Genomic DNA, 18,028 nt, shown 5'->3' with positions numbered 1-18,028 from the left:
CAGGGACACCCCCCTCGCCGCCCCCCGCCTGCTGGCGGCAGCTCTTTGGCATATCTGTACTGGGGGAAAATATTTCACACTGTATGAATTATTAAGTGCGGGGCCAGTGCTAAGCAGTATGGAGGTTATTCACAGCTCTATTGGGACGGGTGCGTCGGAAACCCGGGCCGCTCGCCTATCAGATCGTTTGTCACGAGCGATAGACAATTTACAATGAGAGAATTTTTCAATTTATTCATTCTGCTGTCACTGCAGTTTCCAACCTCCACTCATTCCACTCAGCAACCCCCTCCTCCTGTAACTCTGCCTCGGCTGGTGAGGGGGCTTCACTCCTCAACCAACCACCTGCTTTCCTGCCTGATTCGGTTGCTTTTCTTTGTCTTTCCTCAGCCCGAGGAGAAAGGTGGAGGTGAAGCACGTGCAAAAGGCATGAGGAGTGGATCCTGCTACTGTAATCATCTTAACGGAGGTAATAAAGCGACAGCTTAGGGGTTCGGGCCCCAGTGGCTTTGCTGTGGCTGACAGTGGCTCTGTGATAAAGAACAGGAAACAAGGCCGACGAGGGTGCAGCGCTTAAGATGCAGCCAAAAGAAAAGAAGTTAATTAAACTAGCTGACTTATTTACACTGATAAAAGTAAGTTAAGGCATGAAAGAGAGAATAAAGTTCATAAAAGTATTCATAATAAATACAACGATTTGGGTATGTCTTGGCAAAATCATCCCAAACAAAGGTTTTTCTTTTAGTTGGTTTGGAATTTTATTCTGGAGAAAGAATAGGATCCCAGAGAGCAGCGTCCTGCTTCTTTTCACTTAAGAGGAAGCGCCAAATAAAACCCCCCACGCAGACAGACGTGGGACCTCAGCACTCATGTCTGGCAGACTGCAATTTCAACATTAATTACTGAAGGTGAACCAGCAGTCAAAACAGCCACAGATTTGTTTTTTCGTTCACAAACACTCAATCAAAGAGGACAAACCACACAACAGACCAAGCCTCAAAAGCCTAAGCATCGCTCTTCCACTATTACACGAGATGGGAACTCATTTAGGAGAAACAAAACATGGATAATGTTTTATAAAAAGTTGTTTTTTCCCCCCCTTTTCTAAGCTGAATATACAAGCAACGTAGAAAATGACATCAGTAGCTTTGTCGGTCTAAATGCTCGGTGAGAGCGGTTTGACCTGTAAAGCAGCCCAGAGTGTTTCTCTATCTGTGACGGCTTTTGAAAGCCTGACGCAGACGGCTGCACTGAATAGACCTTGATGTGAAAGGCAGAGATGTTAGATAAATGTCCTCGCAGCCAAGGCCTCTGCCCTCTTCCTGATGATGCATTCTTATACTCACATACCCAAACCCCCTTCACACACTCTCTTTTCCTAAGCAGGCAGGGCTATTTATTATGCCACAAAAGGTCAGCAATTTGTTCAACTCAATAAAAATGTTAATAAAACTAAGAGCTCACAAGAAGCAGCACTCATGGCCTCTGGTCGCCAATCAAAAAACAGGAATATGTGACTGCATGTGCAGATGCATCTATTTGAATGCAAAGCTGCCACTGCCGCATTACATAGGTCAGAGGTCGTACAGCAGAGCAGCTCTCTGACAGGAAATATAGCTTTGGCCTTGTTGTAATCCCGGTCAAACTCCACCAACTGCTCAACACAAAGCAGATATAAACATGCTGACAAACACACACACACACACACACACACACACACACACACACACACACACACACACACACACACACACACACACACACACACACACACACACACACACACACACACACACACACAGAAACTCAGACATGCAGTGCCAACAATCCCACTGAGGGCAGCATTTGTTTGGGGACAAGGTGACCCTGTTGCCTAGGGGCCTGTGAACACGCACAATGAAGGCCTCTCATCCTGCACACACCCAGCCGGCTGTGTTGGGCTGATGGCGGGTGGAGGGGTGGGGGTGGGGGGGGTGTGAGGGGCATCACAACACCCTGCCACCGCAGTTTTTAAACCCCATTCAGGAAGCCCCCTGAGATAGCTCCTTTCACACCCTGCACAGACGGAGCAAAATCCCTGCTTGTTACCCAGAGTCACGCAGTCAACAGATGGAGCGGCTATTGAGTGAAGGATCGCGCCGGCAGAGGCGGCTCCCCATCCATCCCCGCTGGAAACAATGGGGCAGCAGGTCAAGAGTGCTGTCTCCAGAAGGAGGGGGTCAGGGAGGCGGGGCGTGCGCCGACACAGCGCAGCTATGCGAGCGCTTTGAAACGAGAGGAACTGAGAGGAATCTTTTTTTGGATGGCGGGGCGGAGGGGAGGAGGCTCGTGGCTGGCTGCCGGGGATCAGACTCAGGTGGTGGGGGCTTGTGTGTGAATCTGGGACAGCAGTGTTTGTGTTTAACCTGCAAACAAGAACAAAAAGACATCCCTGCATGCACACATTTGCATGTTCAGAGGAAAGACAGTTTAACGCGCATTTCAAGGGCCAACTGTTACAGACACTTGCATGTCTTTGTGCACAAATAGAGAGAACTTCATTGTTGATAATAAAAAAGCACTGAAGTGAGGCTATATAGACAGAAAACCTTAACTACTGCACAACAGTTGCAGTGCCCACAGGACAATTTTTCCTCAAAAAAAAAACCTGAAGTGGATACACAAAAAAGAAATGATTCCTCATTGTTCAAACTCTCAATATTCGCACAGCAGCATCGTGGGAGATTACAGCAAAGTGCCACAATAAAGTCAAACTGAAGTCGTTATTAATGGAGGAGCCTCTGTGAGACAAAGGGTGAACAGCTATGAATAGGTACATGCTCAAATGCTCGTGCACGGATGCGTGACAACACAGATGATCACAAAGCAGTCATAGCTCCCTGTAGGGGGAAAGTATATCCATTTCCATTGACCAGCAGTCTTGCTATCATGTGGCTCTGACCTGGAAGTCAATTAGTCATCTAGGTTGCCCTGCCTCACTGGGTTTCTATGGCCAGAAACAAAGACAGGAGGAAGGCAGGCCTCTACGACGATCCCATAACTTCAGTATCTTTATATGCCGTAAACATCCCAACTACTGAGCTTCCAACTTACTGCCACCACATGTTCCTCATCCTTGAAAAGGTTTGGTTTATGGGGCTATTTTGCACAGGAAGGCTCTCGTTACGAAGCAGAAGGTGTCAGGAGCATTGCCGCAATCCTCCGTTAACAACCGCTTGACAAGAAAGTACTGAGGATTCCTTAACAATTGGAAAATGTTCACAAATGGTGGCTAATTAAACACAAAGGCCGAGTCCATGAAATCAGAGCGCAGAAAGCCTCAAGATAGAGGCGAGACAGGATTGTCTGGGTTGTTGTATTTAACATTTGTGCAAGTATAACCACTACCTCGTTCATGTTTGTCGGCTAGCAGTACAGAAACACTCCCTTCCACAGGTTAGATCACAATACGTCAATGATTTGACATTTCAGAATATGCCGTCGGTATGTTGTTTGAGCCAAAAGAAAGGAAAAGCAACCAACCGCGCTGAAAGGGATCAATAAGTGCATAAAAAAGGCAATAAACACAGGGGGCTTTTATTTAGAGTGCCACAATGCAGATGAAAGCACAGAATGCACCTGGAGAGCAGAGCCGAGAGCGGCAGAAGAAAAGAGAGCCCCCAGATTTATCAGCTGGACCTGGAGAGAGCGCCGGCTATATTCAGCACCTCAGCACCATCTATCTCCCCAGCAGCTATTAGATTTCTAATATTGTTGGTTTTAAAAGGGGTTCGGCTTTCCTGCCACAATGAGGCGGATTCAGCCCCAGTCCTTGTGAGACCACACGGCGAAGGGAAAGGTGGGGCTCCCTTTTCCTTCGCCGTGTGGTCTCAAAAGGTTCGCTACAAGCAATATTGCCTTTTTTAAAAGATTAATAAAATAGTGTCTTCTTGGCAGAGAAGCAATCAGGGAGGTTTCTGTGACAGCGGGGGGGAAAAAAGTGTGAAAACAAGGCAAAGAGGAGCGACCATTGTCACGGTTACCAACTGGCTGCTGCAGCTCAATCGAGATAGCTGTGGCTTTCAAGCCCAGCTGTCAATCACCGCAGCAAGCATCAATGGAGTAAATTTGAATGATAAAACGATAAGTCATGAGCAGGCGATTTCCCTGTCATCGGGACAGGGGGCTGTTTGAGTGTAACTCACTATGGGTGGAGAGCGGGCCATATGGAATTTGGTTTTTGCCTCGAGTTGCTGGCTTCAGCCCCTCAATCATGACAGAATGTGTAATCACCAAATGTCTTCCTCTCAATCCACTGTTACAATTGGCAGCACGGTGCTGTCACTGGAGATGGGGGGAACAAAATGGAAAGCTGACTAAAAGACAAGCTTTAAGTGACACTTAATTTGAGATACCCAGGCATTCTCTCAGCTCCAGTAAACAGGATCCATCAAACTTCGCCCGGAGCCTGTATGAGTCTGCAGCTGTCTGTGGGGAGAAGCACAGTATGCCTGAGAGGCCCTCAGTTACCAAGAGGACTGATGAAGAAATCAAGTGCTGTAAAAGTTCCTAAAAAAACAACAAGGAGAAGGCACAGGAATGACAACGGCACTTTCAAAGAGCACGGTTTCATCTCATGCATGTCTAAAGCGACACGCCAAGCCTTTAAAAGACAAACTGCACAGACAGAAGCTAATGACAGCCACAGAGAAGACGACGGAGAGGGTAAAAGAAAGTGAGCTGCTGGAAAAGCGAGAGAAAAACACCAAACAGCTGCTTTCTCCCTTCTTCCTCATCCCAGGAGAGAGTCCCATGCGATCTCCCGGATCCTAGTTTGTGAGAGAGAGGACCGCAGCTCTGTTCATCTCCCCACTCACATGGCTCTGTGCACCCCCCCGCCCCCGCCTCACCATCGCCCCGCTGCCAGGAGGAAAAGATGGTGGGGAGGGGGAGTGGGGGGCCACATCAAGGAGAGACTCTCCCAGTGGGTTCTCGTCAGTTCCAGGCCATTGCACCTTGCTCTCTGGTATTTTGTTTACACACACAGACACAGACACACACACACACACACACACACACACGCACACACACACACACATCCATGCATAGGCAGATGACTATTAATGGATACGATAATCCCGTGAGTTGGTGACAAAACACAAATAGTTTGAAGCCTCGCAGACCATATTTACGTGGCATAGGAGTAGATAATGCCCAATGAACACCCAGTGATACGGTTGACGTGGTCAGTGGTAATGTGCAGCCAAAAGGCCTGACACACTTTCATGGTCTTTGGGGACGAGCAGAGAACGGCAGGCTGCCCTTGCGCGTTCAGTCTCTACAGATGTTGCCGTGGAGAGCGGCTGACTGGCTGGCTGCGGTGACAGCTGGACAGCTGTTCCTATAGATGCAGCCACAGAAGCATGGCACAGAGATGGGGGGGGGTGGGGGGTGGGGGATCGCGCTGTATGTTTAGTTTATCTGTATGAAGTTCCCAGGACGTGCAAAGCTGTCACTCTTAGCAATGGTGCATGAGCCTGGATAAGGAAAGATGGCACCGAACGGGATGTGGAAAAAAGAGCACAGATGGGTAAATATCAGACACGGCTGACATTATTTGAAGAAGCTCCATTAACCAAACAGATTGTTTTTGTGAATTGTAACGTGTCTCTAAAAGCAGTCTAATGCAACAGCAACTGGCTAGCATGGCGTTAGTCAAAACATTTAATTTGATCCACAAGTTCTGTTTGAGCAGCCATGACTTTTTAATAAACATAAACAAGTAAAAGTTTAATATAAACATGACAGGGAATTTAAATTTTTTTATTTTTTTTACTTCCTCATAAAAGCGGAGAGGGGGGGAATCAAATTTTCAACAGCAGAGAGGATAATTGGCTAAGCATTAAAACGACTGGAGTTTGTGCCAACATCAGTGGCTGCTAGAGATGAAAGGCAGTTTAAATTGGGGTCATGTTCAGATATTATACCTTATCCACTTAAAAACACAGATACCTAAAATCATGGAAACCTGCTGGAGAATGGTGCAGGTTTAAGACAGCCAACAGACCAACATCCTGACTGAGAAGTAAAATAAGAAAGAAATAAGTAGTTGAAAAAGAATTTAAATGTTGGAAAACACTCAGCAGTATTAAATGTTGTCACCTGCTGAATAAACACACAGCAAATCATGAGTTAAACAGCTTGGACTGACGCCAGTCACTTCCGCCAAAACTCTCTTTTCCTAAGCAGGCAGGGCTATTTATTATGCCACAAAAGGTCAGCAATTTGTTCAACTCAATAAAAATGTTAATAAAACTAAGAGCTCACAAGAAGCAGCACTCATGGCCTCTGGTCGCCAATCAAAAAACAGGAATATGTGACTGCGTGTGCAGATGCATCTATTTGAATGCAAAGCTGCCACTGCCGCATTACATAGGTCAGAGGTCGTACAGCAGCAGCTCTCTGACAGGAAATATAGCTTTGGCCTTGTTGTAATCCCGGTCAAACTCCACCAACTGCTCAACACAAAGCAGATATAAACATGCTGACAAACACACACACACACACACACACACACACTCAAATATCCAATAACCAGGAGCTCACACCCTCAACCCACTGCTAAATAAATGAAAAGTCCCATTAGGCAGATTTCAAAGGCCGGTAGTGCATGGGCTTATAATTATATATATGAAATCTTTTAGAGGAAAAAGGTGATTACTCTGGATGCAAGTCCAGAAGTGGGTGGGGGTGGGTTATTGCTAAGCAACCAGTCATTATCCTCCAGAGTGGAGCGAGGTGACTGGCCATCCGTCTAACTCCGGTGGCTCGGCTGGCTCCTGTGCAAACCGCCCTCCCTCGTTCTTTCCTCCACCACTCTCTCTCTCCCTCGCTCTCTCCCTCTCTCTGCCGTCTCCCCGTCCGAATACAAACAGAGATAAAGAACGCTGCAATCGCTCTTGACACACAAATAGGTTAACACAATAAAGCCGGCTTTGCCTGGCTCACTCGAGGGAGGAAAGCAATTCCAGCAGCAGGCAGGAGGTAATAAAACAGGGGCTAGAAGTGTGTGTGTGTGCGTGCGTGTGTGTGTGTGTGTGTGTCCATACATGTCCTCATGTCAATGTTCCTATGTTTTTGTATGTGAGTGGAGGCAGGCACACAGAAGCTCTTTAGCCTCCGGGCCTAATATCCCACGGATTTCCAACCCTTTCTTGACACAAATAACACGAGAGAAAATGACGGAAATTCCAGACTACTCCTCTATTTAGATTAAGGAAATGGTTGCTTTATATTAACAATATAGCTGACCAGCATCTGCCCTATACAAACACATAAACGTTTCCCTATGGGTTATACGCCGGCTCTCTCGTAAACGGACTGCAGCTTGGTTAAAATTCAACAAGTAAATTGAATGAGTTTTATCTGTGAGAGCCTCGGCTTACTATCCCCGATGCGGCTGCCAGGCCTGGCAATAAATGATAAAAATCTCCAGAGTTTTATTAAATCGTGTTGCATTCACGCTGAACTCGGGAAAAAATGGTGAGGTGGGCTTCTGCAATTACAATCCGGACCAGACAACATTGTTTTCTCCAGTCAGTGGAAATTTCATTACCTTACAGCAACCGCCTTAGAATTGGGTAATAGCCTCTTTTTGTCACAGACACAAACCGTCTGTGGGAGGTGTGACACTCCATAAGTGTTATCCATTTGCAACAATGTGCAGCCAGCCAGTCGCAGGCCGGATGCTGGTCAGCATAATGTGTACCGTTATTCAGGGGTATATGGAGGAGCTGAATGGAGGGAATAGCAGTCAATAGCTAATTCCTGGATTGACTTGCGGTGTAATCAAACGCATTGAACCTTAATACGTCCCCGCAGCTGACTGTATCTCTCCTCAGGGCTGTTCTAGACAGACGACATGGGTCACACATGACCTCATCTCTCGCATGTCAATAAATAGAGAGATTTTTTTCTTCTTCGGAATGACTGAACTGTGAAGAAACCCAATTAAAGCTCGTGCAAAAGTTGCACACGTTTATGTCATACAGGACAGCCATTTGTAAGTGTCAATCAATTCCCCTGCTTTTACCCGCTTCCTCCAGCCAGGCAATCAGACAGCAGAAATGTAAAGTGGTGGCCATTGTCAACAGGGAATAAATTACCAAAGCATGACGAGAAAACACCTTATCTGTCTGATGTATTTCCTGCTTCTGCAAAAAAAAAAAAAAAAAAGCTATACGACGCCCGAGGGAGAGCAGTCAACCAAAATGCAGGGAGATGGAGATTAGGATGATGTGCAGTTCCTTGTTCCATTAAAGTTTGATCTTCCTCAATAGCCGAGGAGAATCAGATATCTCCCCATTCAAGATTAAAGTACACCAGCATACGGGGAGAGATTAATCAGGGGGCCTGCATGAGATAAAACACTCTTGCTTCTGGCATGGAAAACAGTGGCAATAAAGAGTTCAGCTGATAATGTGAAACATGGCGAACAACAATAGCAAATCAAACGGCGTTGCACGGGCCTCCAAAACAAATCAAAGCACAGACTGGACCGCGGTACAGCGGCTGGAGAAGTACAGTGGCTGATCTGATAGGAACCACGGCCTTCATTTTATTACTGGTTAAGGTTGAAAGGGGGCACACACTGAGGATTTTCCCATGTTGCTCACTGTCGCCAGGCTCTCGTTCCCTCTCCTCCTCCTCTCCTTGAGATCAATGGCGCTGGGGTGATTTCACAGCAGCCTGCACTGTCACCCAGAACAAATCAATGTGACCATGAGGAAGGCGAGAGCGGCATTGTTTTTAAGGAGAGCAAATTCGCTGTTGGAGAGCTTGTCAGATTTGCTTTATTCTCTTTCTTCCATCCGCGATCACTTTAGAAGGAGCACGCCTTCCCCTCGCTGTTCCGGCTGGGTTACGGAGCGCACTATAAACTACACACAGCGCTCCGCCTCGCTGTGCTAGTGCAGTCATTAACCACATAGAAACCGCACAGTTCCTGTTGACTCGGTTTCAACACGCACAAGAGCGTTTTTCAAACCAAAAGAAAACGGATTGACCACGCTAACCTTTCCAAATCACAGGCTACATATTAACCCCGGGGGGGGGAGGCTGGTGAGACGTGACTCCCACTCGGTCTGACAGGAGGTGAGAGGGGAAGAGTGGGAGGAGGTCAGAGTGCCGCCGCCGCCGTCCTTCACGCATTTAAGTGGCTGCAGATGACCCCGATGCAGAGCTGCCAACGTCTACCGTCGCAGCAGATTGGATCACATGAGCAGACCTGTGGTCAGGTGAACCCGTTACCACAGCCTGAACTACAGGAAACCATCGGCAGGGTAACGAGACGATGAACCACGCGGCGTCTCGCTAACGCGCCGCACTCGTCGTTTAAATGCTGATTGTGAAAACAAGATACCTGTATTTAAAGTTGGAGACACACTTTGTGTGTTCATGTGTGTGAGGCATGAAGCGGAATGAGACCGAGGGTCAAATCCGCCAGCAGCAGAAGAGACGTAGCCTGCAGTTTGACGGATTGGAGCAGCTAACTACGTCAAGCCAAAAGAACCGCAAACGCACAAACAGAAGCATCAACACTATCATCTCTGCTGGAAACTGAACATCGCTTTCACCTCTATTCTTTCACTGACTGGCTGAAGGGTGTGTTTGTTTTCTCCTACAATCATTTCTGCGTAATGCTTTTGTTTTATGTCACCTTTTTTTTTTTTTTTTTTCTCATGCTCTGTCTCCACATCCTGAGTACTGATGTGCAAGACAAATCTCGCTGCAGGGACAACCGGGTTTATCTTAAATCATGTAATATCGTACGAGTACAAGAGAGGGCACGTCTCGTTTGTTTGCCTGCGCGTGAATAAAGTGATAAAACAAGATTTTTTTTTTTTTCCTCTTGAAATTAAACACTTTGATCAGCGATCTAATGAGCTGCTGGTGACGTGACAGAAAACGTGTTCATGTTCGACGATATTAAGAAGACGCTTTCATGCTTTCCGAGGGTATCGGATCATCTACGGACGCTTGTCGTGTCTTTTCTTTGACGGGAGAGGAAAATGTGTTTCATGATTATTTACATCTACAGACTTTGTGGACAGTAAATCTCCTTTAAAAAAATGTTATTTCATTTATGTATATAAAAAGAAGGGCTTTCAATAATGGAGTCCACAAGAATGGACGTGCATACATACATGCACATTCAGCTTTAGTAACACACACACACACACACACACACACACACACATCTGTATCTACTTTTCCCCTCATCTTAAGTGCCAAAATGAGTTTTGCAGCCTCTGGGTAGGTGTTGAGACAATCAAACCATGCAGGGATTAAAAAAGATTAATACACAGTGCAGGAAATTAAACTTCAGTGACTTTAACGATATTCATGAGCGAAGCTCACTTATTCACTTCAGGCAGGCACTTTAATAAGCAAAGAAATACAGTAAGGAACCCAAACGCTATCAATCAATCACCCCGATATGGAATCCAGTCAGGCTTCTTTTGGTGTATTCGGTCTCCTTTTATTAACACGATGCTGAAATATGTTCTCCACCTCCCAGCTGTTGCTGGGATAAATTAGTAGATTAGCTTTTACTTTAGACATTTTGATTTTCATCATTTCATCAGTAAGTAAAGTGAGGGAAAAAATACATTTCTGATGTAATGGGGATTTATGCAACACATATTTTTTTAGGATTATGTCTTGGCATTGGCCTTTGTTAGATAGTTGATAGTGGAGCAACAGGAAACGTGGTGAAAGCCAGAGGAAGATGAGTAAAGTCTTGCAGCAGGACACTCGAAGGTCCAAGAAGAAGAAAAAAAAAACAAAAGGATCTAACAGAAAGCCAGATAATAAAGAGGCAAAACAAGAACTCCAAAAGGTAATTCAGTGACCTACATATTAAAGCTTTTCTGCCATTCTGTTCTCCCCTGCCTTGTCCAACCTTCATGTTGAGTTAAGGCAGGCATTATGCTGGGAAGACTATTTGTTTAGGTGAGGAGCAGCCGCAGAGCTAATATGAGCACAATTTGCTCAGCAGGTCATAGGCGCAGAGTGGAGGAAGTAAATGAGGCAGTTCTGCCCCCTCGGGTGCGGCCCCTGCCTCATACATCACTGGATGTTTTATTCAATACAGCCAGGATGGCAGGTGCCCTGACTGTGGGGGCGCCTGCCCTGCTGTAGGGGCCCATATTACATTCAGCGAGCCGCCTGTCTGCGAGGCTGCTGAGAGAGAGAATGACTGGAGCCAGTGAGGAAGATAAATTCTGAGGATGCTTGTAGTCTAATGATAAAACATACTGTGTGCAGCTTTTTTTTTTTCTCTCTCCACTTGCACAGTCAGCATAACGTACAGGCTCATTTGTGTGCAGTGTGAGCGATGAAGCTAAATATTGCAAAGCAACCTCAGCAACCCACGGAGCTCAAAGTTCACAGGAGTGGAAGCAGCCTAAACTTTATCAGCCCAGCCGGCATGCATATCCAAATAACGTGGGCTCCAGTTGCGTTTAAGGTAATCGGACGTTTTTTTCCGCCCCCCTGATTTGCATCCGAGGCTGTGCCCGCAGGGGAAACATGCGCTGGAGGGTTCGCAGGACAATGACACACTTGCCTCCGGACCTCCGCGCCTCATCCAGGTCGCCGAGCTCAAAGGGAAAAGTTTTACAGTTACGCACACACCTCTATTGACGCTCCTCGATGAAAGCCCGTCACAATATGCAGGCGCGCCATAAAAGCAGGTTGTATAGCATTAACACTCCAGGGTGAACAATCACTAATTGCAGGAGTCACCCCCCCACCCCCCTCCCTCCCAGCGCGCGGTGACGCGCGGGGGCGTGCAGACAGAGAAATTCGCACCTTTTGCTCTGAGCCGCAACTCCTCTTTGCGCCACATATTCCTGCGCGTGGAGCCCGCGGTGCCATCCCCTCGACACTGCACTTAATTGCTAGCCACACTTGAAAAGACCAATATTACACATCAAAGCGGTTCCTGGAGCCATTCCGCAGCGGCTCTCTAACAAGTCGATTTTACAACACTTCCTTTATTGCGGGTCACGCATGGAAACAAAGGGTTTAATGGGAGACATCGTTATGTGGGCAGCATCCTGGGAGAAGGGAGCTTTTTTTTTTATATATTTTTTTTTAACAAACATTCATTATTTTCCTTCTATTTACCATCCCAAGAGGAAGCAGCGAGGCTCCGGCACCGGCTACGTTAATGGTTACAAAGAATGAGCCACACCATTTAGAATCTGCGAGACGAGAGGGAGGAAAATAAAATACATAGCCATAAAATATATTTACCATAAATTGCTCCGTAGTGCAGACTAGAACTCCATGCAGATCGTAGCGTTCACAGAGCAATCTGCCTCCTACTTCTGCAGGTCGGAATCAAAAAGGATTCATTCTGTTCTCCAAAATCCTGCAGCCGCTTCGTCGATGTCAAATGTTGATTAAGTTTATCCTCCTCTTCCGACGGTATGCAAATATACCGGGAACTCTGCGAATTAGATTCCACACTCTCGCCTCTAGCATGCAAAGTTAATAAGCTTTGCCTCTTTTTTTTTTCTCTCGACTCGGCTTGCCAATTTTTTTTTAGTCGAGGGCAAAAAGCGCAGGTCGGTAATTTCAGGAGCGTCCACGGAAGGATTGCGCACCGAGCGCGCGTCGGGTTTTCAACGTTTAGCCTCCGGAAACAAAGTAAAAGGTCCTGCTTGCTCTTCCTTTCGCGTTTAGGTATCTCCAAATAACAGAGGTGACAATCGAAAGACTGGATGGATGAACTGCTACGCAGTATTCCAAAAAAAAAAATCCACCGCTGTTACGCACGGGCTTCAAGTGGTCCGCCTGCTCTCTACAGACGACCTTAGGCGAAATGTATCATTCAGATGTTAGTAATATTATCTAAGCGATATTGTGTGAAGGTACCCTGGAGGAAATCAAGGCTGGGCCGGAGCAGCTACTTGAAATATCCTAAACTGCTGCGATGTAAAATCCCGGTGATCCGGCTCCGCTCCGTCCGTCACTTTCTCCGCGGGGTCGGCTGCCTCCTCGGGATGTCTCGCCTTCAGATTTCCGGCGGAGGGCTGTGGAGTCAGCTCGCTAGCAAAAAAAGCTCCGAGATCCTCTCTTTGGTGTATCAACCAAACAAGAAGCGCTTGCGTCGGAATAAACGAGCTAGCTGCTTCAGGCAGCTCCGGAATGTGGTCCTGCCCTTGTGCCGAGCTGCCGAGACTGACAATAACCCGGAACGCTGCAGACTGTCAGGCTGCACAGACCGCCCACCGACCAATCACTGTACTGGGGGAATAGAAACATTCCCACGGGTTGGCCAATCATCGGTAATTGAGGGCTGTTACCATAGAGATGCTCGGCGTCCAAGCGTCTAAAACCACGTTGTTTATTCGCGGAAAAAAAAGAAGAAGAAGAAGAAAAAAAAACGGTCTGATGGAAACGGCCGCGGCAGGATGCAGATTGAGATCTTTAATCACTCTTTTCTCCGCATCAGCAGCCCAGTTAAAGGTTAAAGGCAGCATCCCTTCATGGGAAGACCTGGACCCAGGTGCCCTTGAGCAAGACGCGGAACCTTCATGCTGCAGGAAAAAAAAGCTGCTCGGCTGCTCTACAGGGAGGAAATGAAGTATTGTATATCACGCAAGCAGAATACAATTAAACGTGATTACCATGCAGAATTAATCTAGCGTTTATGAATTGGTGACTGTAAAATGCGATTTAACTTAATTGGTTTGAAACTCCTATAGGAGAAATATCCCACACAGATAATAAGCCCGGCAATAATCAGTTTATAATATCAAAAAGTTTCCCTGCTGTGTGAACATCCGAGTTTATTGGCCTTTATGAGCTCGGATTTATTAAGTGATCTATACTGAGGGATGTGTCACATGCATTTTCCTCTAAACTTATAATAGTAAAGTTCCTGAACACTGAATGAAATGATTTATGTATATTTCAGGAAGACAATCTTTTTTTTTTTAAAGTAGGACATATATGTGCCTGTCTACTTTGCAGAATTCCTTCAATGACACCTCCAGCTTATATGAGTCACAAAAAACCTTGAGAAACACAGATTTCTTTGCTAAATGTCATTACAACAGTGAGGAAGTGGAGCATTTCCTTTGACAGAGGCCCTTAGCATTCCTCCTCCTCCTCCTCCTCTTCTTCTTCTTCTTGCCAACTGTGACCGGCGTGCACAGACCTCGGGACCCACACAAAGGCAGGACAAGCAATCACACATCATGGACTCTCATAATAAGCTGACGCTGGGAAGTGGGTGATGCAGCACTCAGCTTATGCCAGTGCTGATAAGAGCCTGAAAGTATTACCTCGGTCTGGCAGCCCGCTCCAAGAAATCCATCCTGAGCCAGGTCATCAATTCTGCCCTATCTGATTGCTCACCAATCCCTGGCAGCTCCATGTCGCTGTCCTGGCGTTTGCCTTTGAAATTCTCTCTATGACTTGCACTTTCATGCTAGTTCTTTTCACAGAAAAAAAAAAAAAAAGAGGTTCATACTGTATGTACACACGGGGGTCTTTTGTGTGGTCTTACATCTTCATGACAAAAGAAATTAAACTGTGAGAAGTGTGCCTGCGGAGGTTAAAATGATGATGCCCGACTTAAATATATTCCCTGCAATCACACTGCTGCGGCGGACCTATAGAGCATACATTAAAGCCTGTGGAGTTCAGTCGTATCATTGCGGCTGCAGAGAGTCAATCAAACAGATGAACAATTAATTGCAAAATACTCAACCGGAGCTGTGCTGTGCTCTAGTGAGGCAGGCAGGCAGGCAAATAAGCCATTTGATTAGCTGATAAGCAGATGACTCAACAAACATTCAAGGCATGTTTACTGTGGTTTGATTAGAGTACGCCCAATACGTAGAAGATTGGACACAAATACGTTGTGAAAACACTCAGCTGTTCCAATCCCCCAGGCAGCACGAGGGCACATAAAAACAATGAATTATGTATGGGGGAGACTAGCGAAATATCACAGTGGATAATTTTCTGTGGGCTATATTAAATGCAGTTTTCAAAATAATATGTCTGAGTCCGTGCATTCCCCAGAAATCATTCCCAATGACAGGATCTAGAGCCCGGAGATTGGATATGAAATCACATTAGATATTACCCTGCCAAGAAAAGCTGCGAGCGTTTCACTAAAACACCAAAGCAAAGGTTATTCACATGCTAATTGGCCATCCATCTCTTACTAAATATGATCAAAGGATATTTGCTTTGTCTCTGTTTCAGGTATTAGCTCTGGTCCAAAAATGAAAGACCTCACTATTAAGGGAAGCCTTTGGTATGCCTGGTCTGAAGGAGGGTTCACAATAGCAATAAATCCAGGTTCAGCTTCAGTAAAAAAACAATGCAGCTTCTGCTTGAATGGGGCATCTCATAAATAAAGCTCTCATACACCCCCATCCAGGGCCAACATTAGTGTCTGTCTCCAAGCTGAAAGCCTTACGCTGTTACAATCTGTTCCTGAAAGTGAACTCAGTTTAATTGAGCAAAGTTCAAGTCTCCACAAACAGCAAAGTAACAGGAAAAAAAAAAAAAAAAAAATCAATGGCAGCAGAGGCATGGAAAAAAGAGATAGCATTGATTTATCTGCCATTGATTCGCAGGGATCGCTGCATTGTGCCCTCCTGGTGAAATGCACGCTGTCTGCCAACTGATGGGGATGAATCTGAAAAGGTGTCGAGTGGTTAGAGGACACAGAGGTGGCAGGATGAGATCAGGGGCAGCCGGTGGTGGCAGGGGAGGGAGAGACGGACTGGAGAGGGAGCAAGGGCACGAAGAATCAAACAGCAAAGAAGGCAAAAAGGCTTGAGACGAAGGGGATCACGTTGCCAGGATGACGCGGGGGTTGAGTCGCCATAGTGATGCGTTAAATGTCTTTGACAGAAGCGAGAAGAGGTCAACGTGAGCGCAGAGAGCTGAGCAAAAAGGCCCGAAGCTGAAACCGCCGTCTGAACGTGGCCTCTCTGTCCTGTTGACAGCATCAACATCTTAAAACGAACACCCTCCTTTTAACTGTTATACGCACAACAGCGGGACAACCTCTGTTTATTTAATGCGAAGTCAAAGGCTGTTGGCTACAATGATACTGTGTGAGTAAGCATATATCAAGCGCTTGCCAAGACAAGCATCTTTTGCAATATTTTTAAGTCTCAGCAAATTGGCAAATAGATGTCTCCCCGGAGGCTTTACACTGACAGCCAAATGTGGTGGAGAAGAGGGGAAGCCGGGACAGAGGTCGGAGGGCAGGGCGGCCACGCAGACCCACGGAGAAGTGTTACTCCTGAACTTTGGGATCTTTACAACATCCCTCCGTCTCCTCTGTGGGCTGTTGGCAATCTCACATCCTTGCAGACACTGGGAAGAAGTCAGTATTGTGGCCCCTCGCTGGTGGAGCAACCTTCAGAAAAGTTTGGTATTTTAGGAAAACCAATAAACACCATTTTTCCTGCAGCCATGGTATAATTTTTTTTTCTAATTTAACACGATAAGTTATTTGTGTTAAAGGTTAAATTAAACCGAGTTGACTTGAAGTCTGTCATACTTTTATAATTTAAAAAAAAAGGACGAGGTGTTCTTGAAACGTTTTGGTTGAGAGGGTTTTTTTCTGCAGAGTGCTTTGTAACCTTGTTTTTTTATTTTTTTTTATTCAAGGTGCAGTTTAAGTGAACCTGATTTGACTCGACACACAGATTGTCACTTGTTTACGTCTCAGAAGGCTGTTTACTCCGACGGTGTTTTGGTTCAACCCTCGAAAGCATCTGGTTTCCTGTGTGCGACCAGTCGAGAGATGTCTTTACGAGACGCCACCCGGAGCCTCAACTCACACACAGGAAGCTGCCTGCAGACGGGGCTGAGTCGAAGTTACCCTTCATGTGTGGGATGAGTGTGATCTCCGATGTCATTCAAAGGCCAAACTTTCCTTTTAAAAACAGCACAATCAAAGTTGTTGCAAGAAGTTGCAAATTGCAGAAGGCTGTGAAAAGCAGAAACTGAACTGGACACAAGAAATAGCAACATCCATTTCTGCATTTCTAATATAGCACTTAGTTTAGACAAAAACACGCAGTGATTAGAGACGAACTGTTGTTTATTTCACAGTGTAATGTCTGTTGCGCATTGCCATTAAACAAAAGCATAAAAGCAGTGGAGCGGAGGGGGGAGGTCAGACGCAGCGTGACAGAGGTCACACTTAAAGAGCTGCCCTTAAATCTTCCTCCTCATGGCAACTGAAGACACAAGCTACTTGAATTTACCACATCGAATGCAGGAAGTTATGTTCCAGTAATTACAGAAGTTACATCTAGCTGCTATTAAAGAAAATAAACACCTTTTCTGGTGTTTGTCAGCACCTTTATGCTCGCTGCAGCTCCAAAACACTTAAGCATATTCTTTCGAATATGTATGTATATATATATATATATCTTCACAGATATTCGAGTGAATATGAATGTGCTAATAGAAGTGTTACACCAAGTTAACGTTTCTACATCATAAAATGATCTTACAAAACTCAAGTGCCAAATATTAACAACTTGACTGATGACACACACACACACACACACACACACACACACACACACACTCTGTATTGCTGTTTTTTCCTCCTAACAGCAGCTGGTTGAGGCAGGTCTGCCAAGAACACAGCTATTCTTCCTGTTGCTTAAGAGCTTCACATATTGTAAACAAAACAATGCAGAGTGAGTTCAGCACTGGTGTCTGTGACAGGTGAGGGGCCACTTTGTTTTAGTTAAAAACCCTACTTTCATATAAAATGCACCCAAGGGAACAGCTAAGACACAAGCACATAATCAATATGTGTGTAAAACACAAGTACAACATTAAATAAAGTCCGTTTTAAATCACATGCTCTGGACTTACGACCCCCTCTGTGTTCTAAAGAAAGATCGGGATCATTTCTGCACTAATGAAATACCTTAATCTTATGAAAAATGTTGCTCAGTTGTGCCAACCAGCACTTAAGGTT

At 45.8% G+C, this 18,028-nt stretch overlaps 1 protein-coding gene across 1 annotated transcript in view; it reads right to left on the bottom strand.

The window, feature by feature from the left end:
• fam222aa (family with sequence similarity 222 member Aa) overlaps positions 1-13,241 on the bottom strand; it is a 47,563-nt gene extending 34,322 nt beyond the window's left edge. The window contains exon 1 of the mRNA XM_084023918.1: positions 12,301-13,241. The gene's annotated coding sequence lies outside the window, so the exon portion shown is untranslated. The remainder of the gene's footprint in view (positions 1-12,300) is intronic.
• Positions 13,242-18,028: the final 4,787 nt, after the last annotated feature.

This window comes from Eutrigla gurnardus, assembly GCF_963514095.1.
Source record: "Eutrigla gurnardus genome assembly, chromosome: 13".
Classification (NCBI taxonomy): Eukaryota; Metazoa; Chordata; class Actinopteri; order Perciformes; family Triglidae; genus Eutrigla; species Eutrigla gurnardus.
This window is presented reverse-complemented; position numbering and strand designations above follow the sequence as displayed.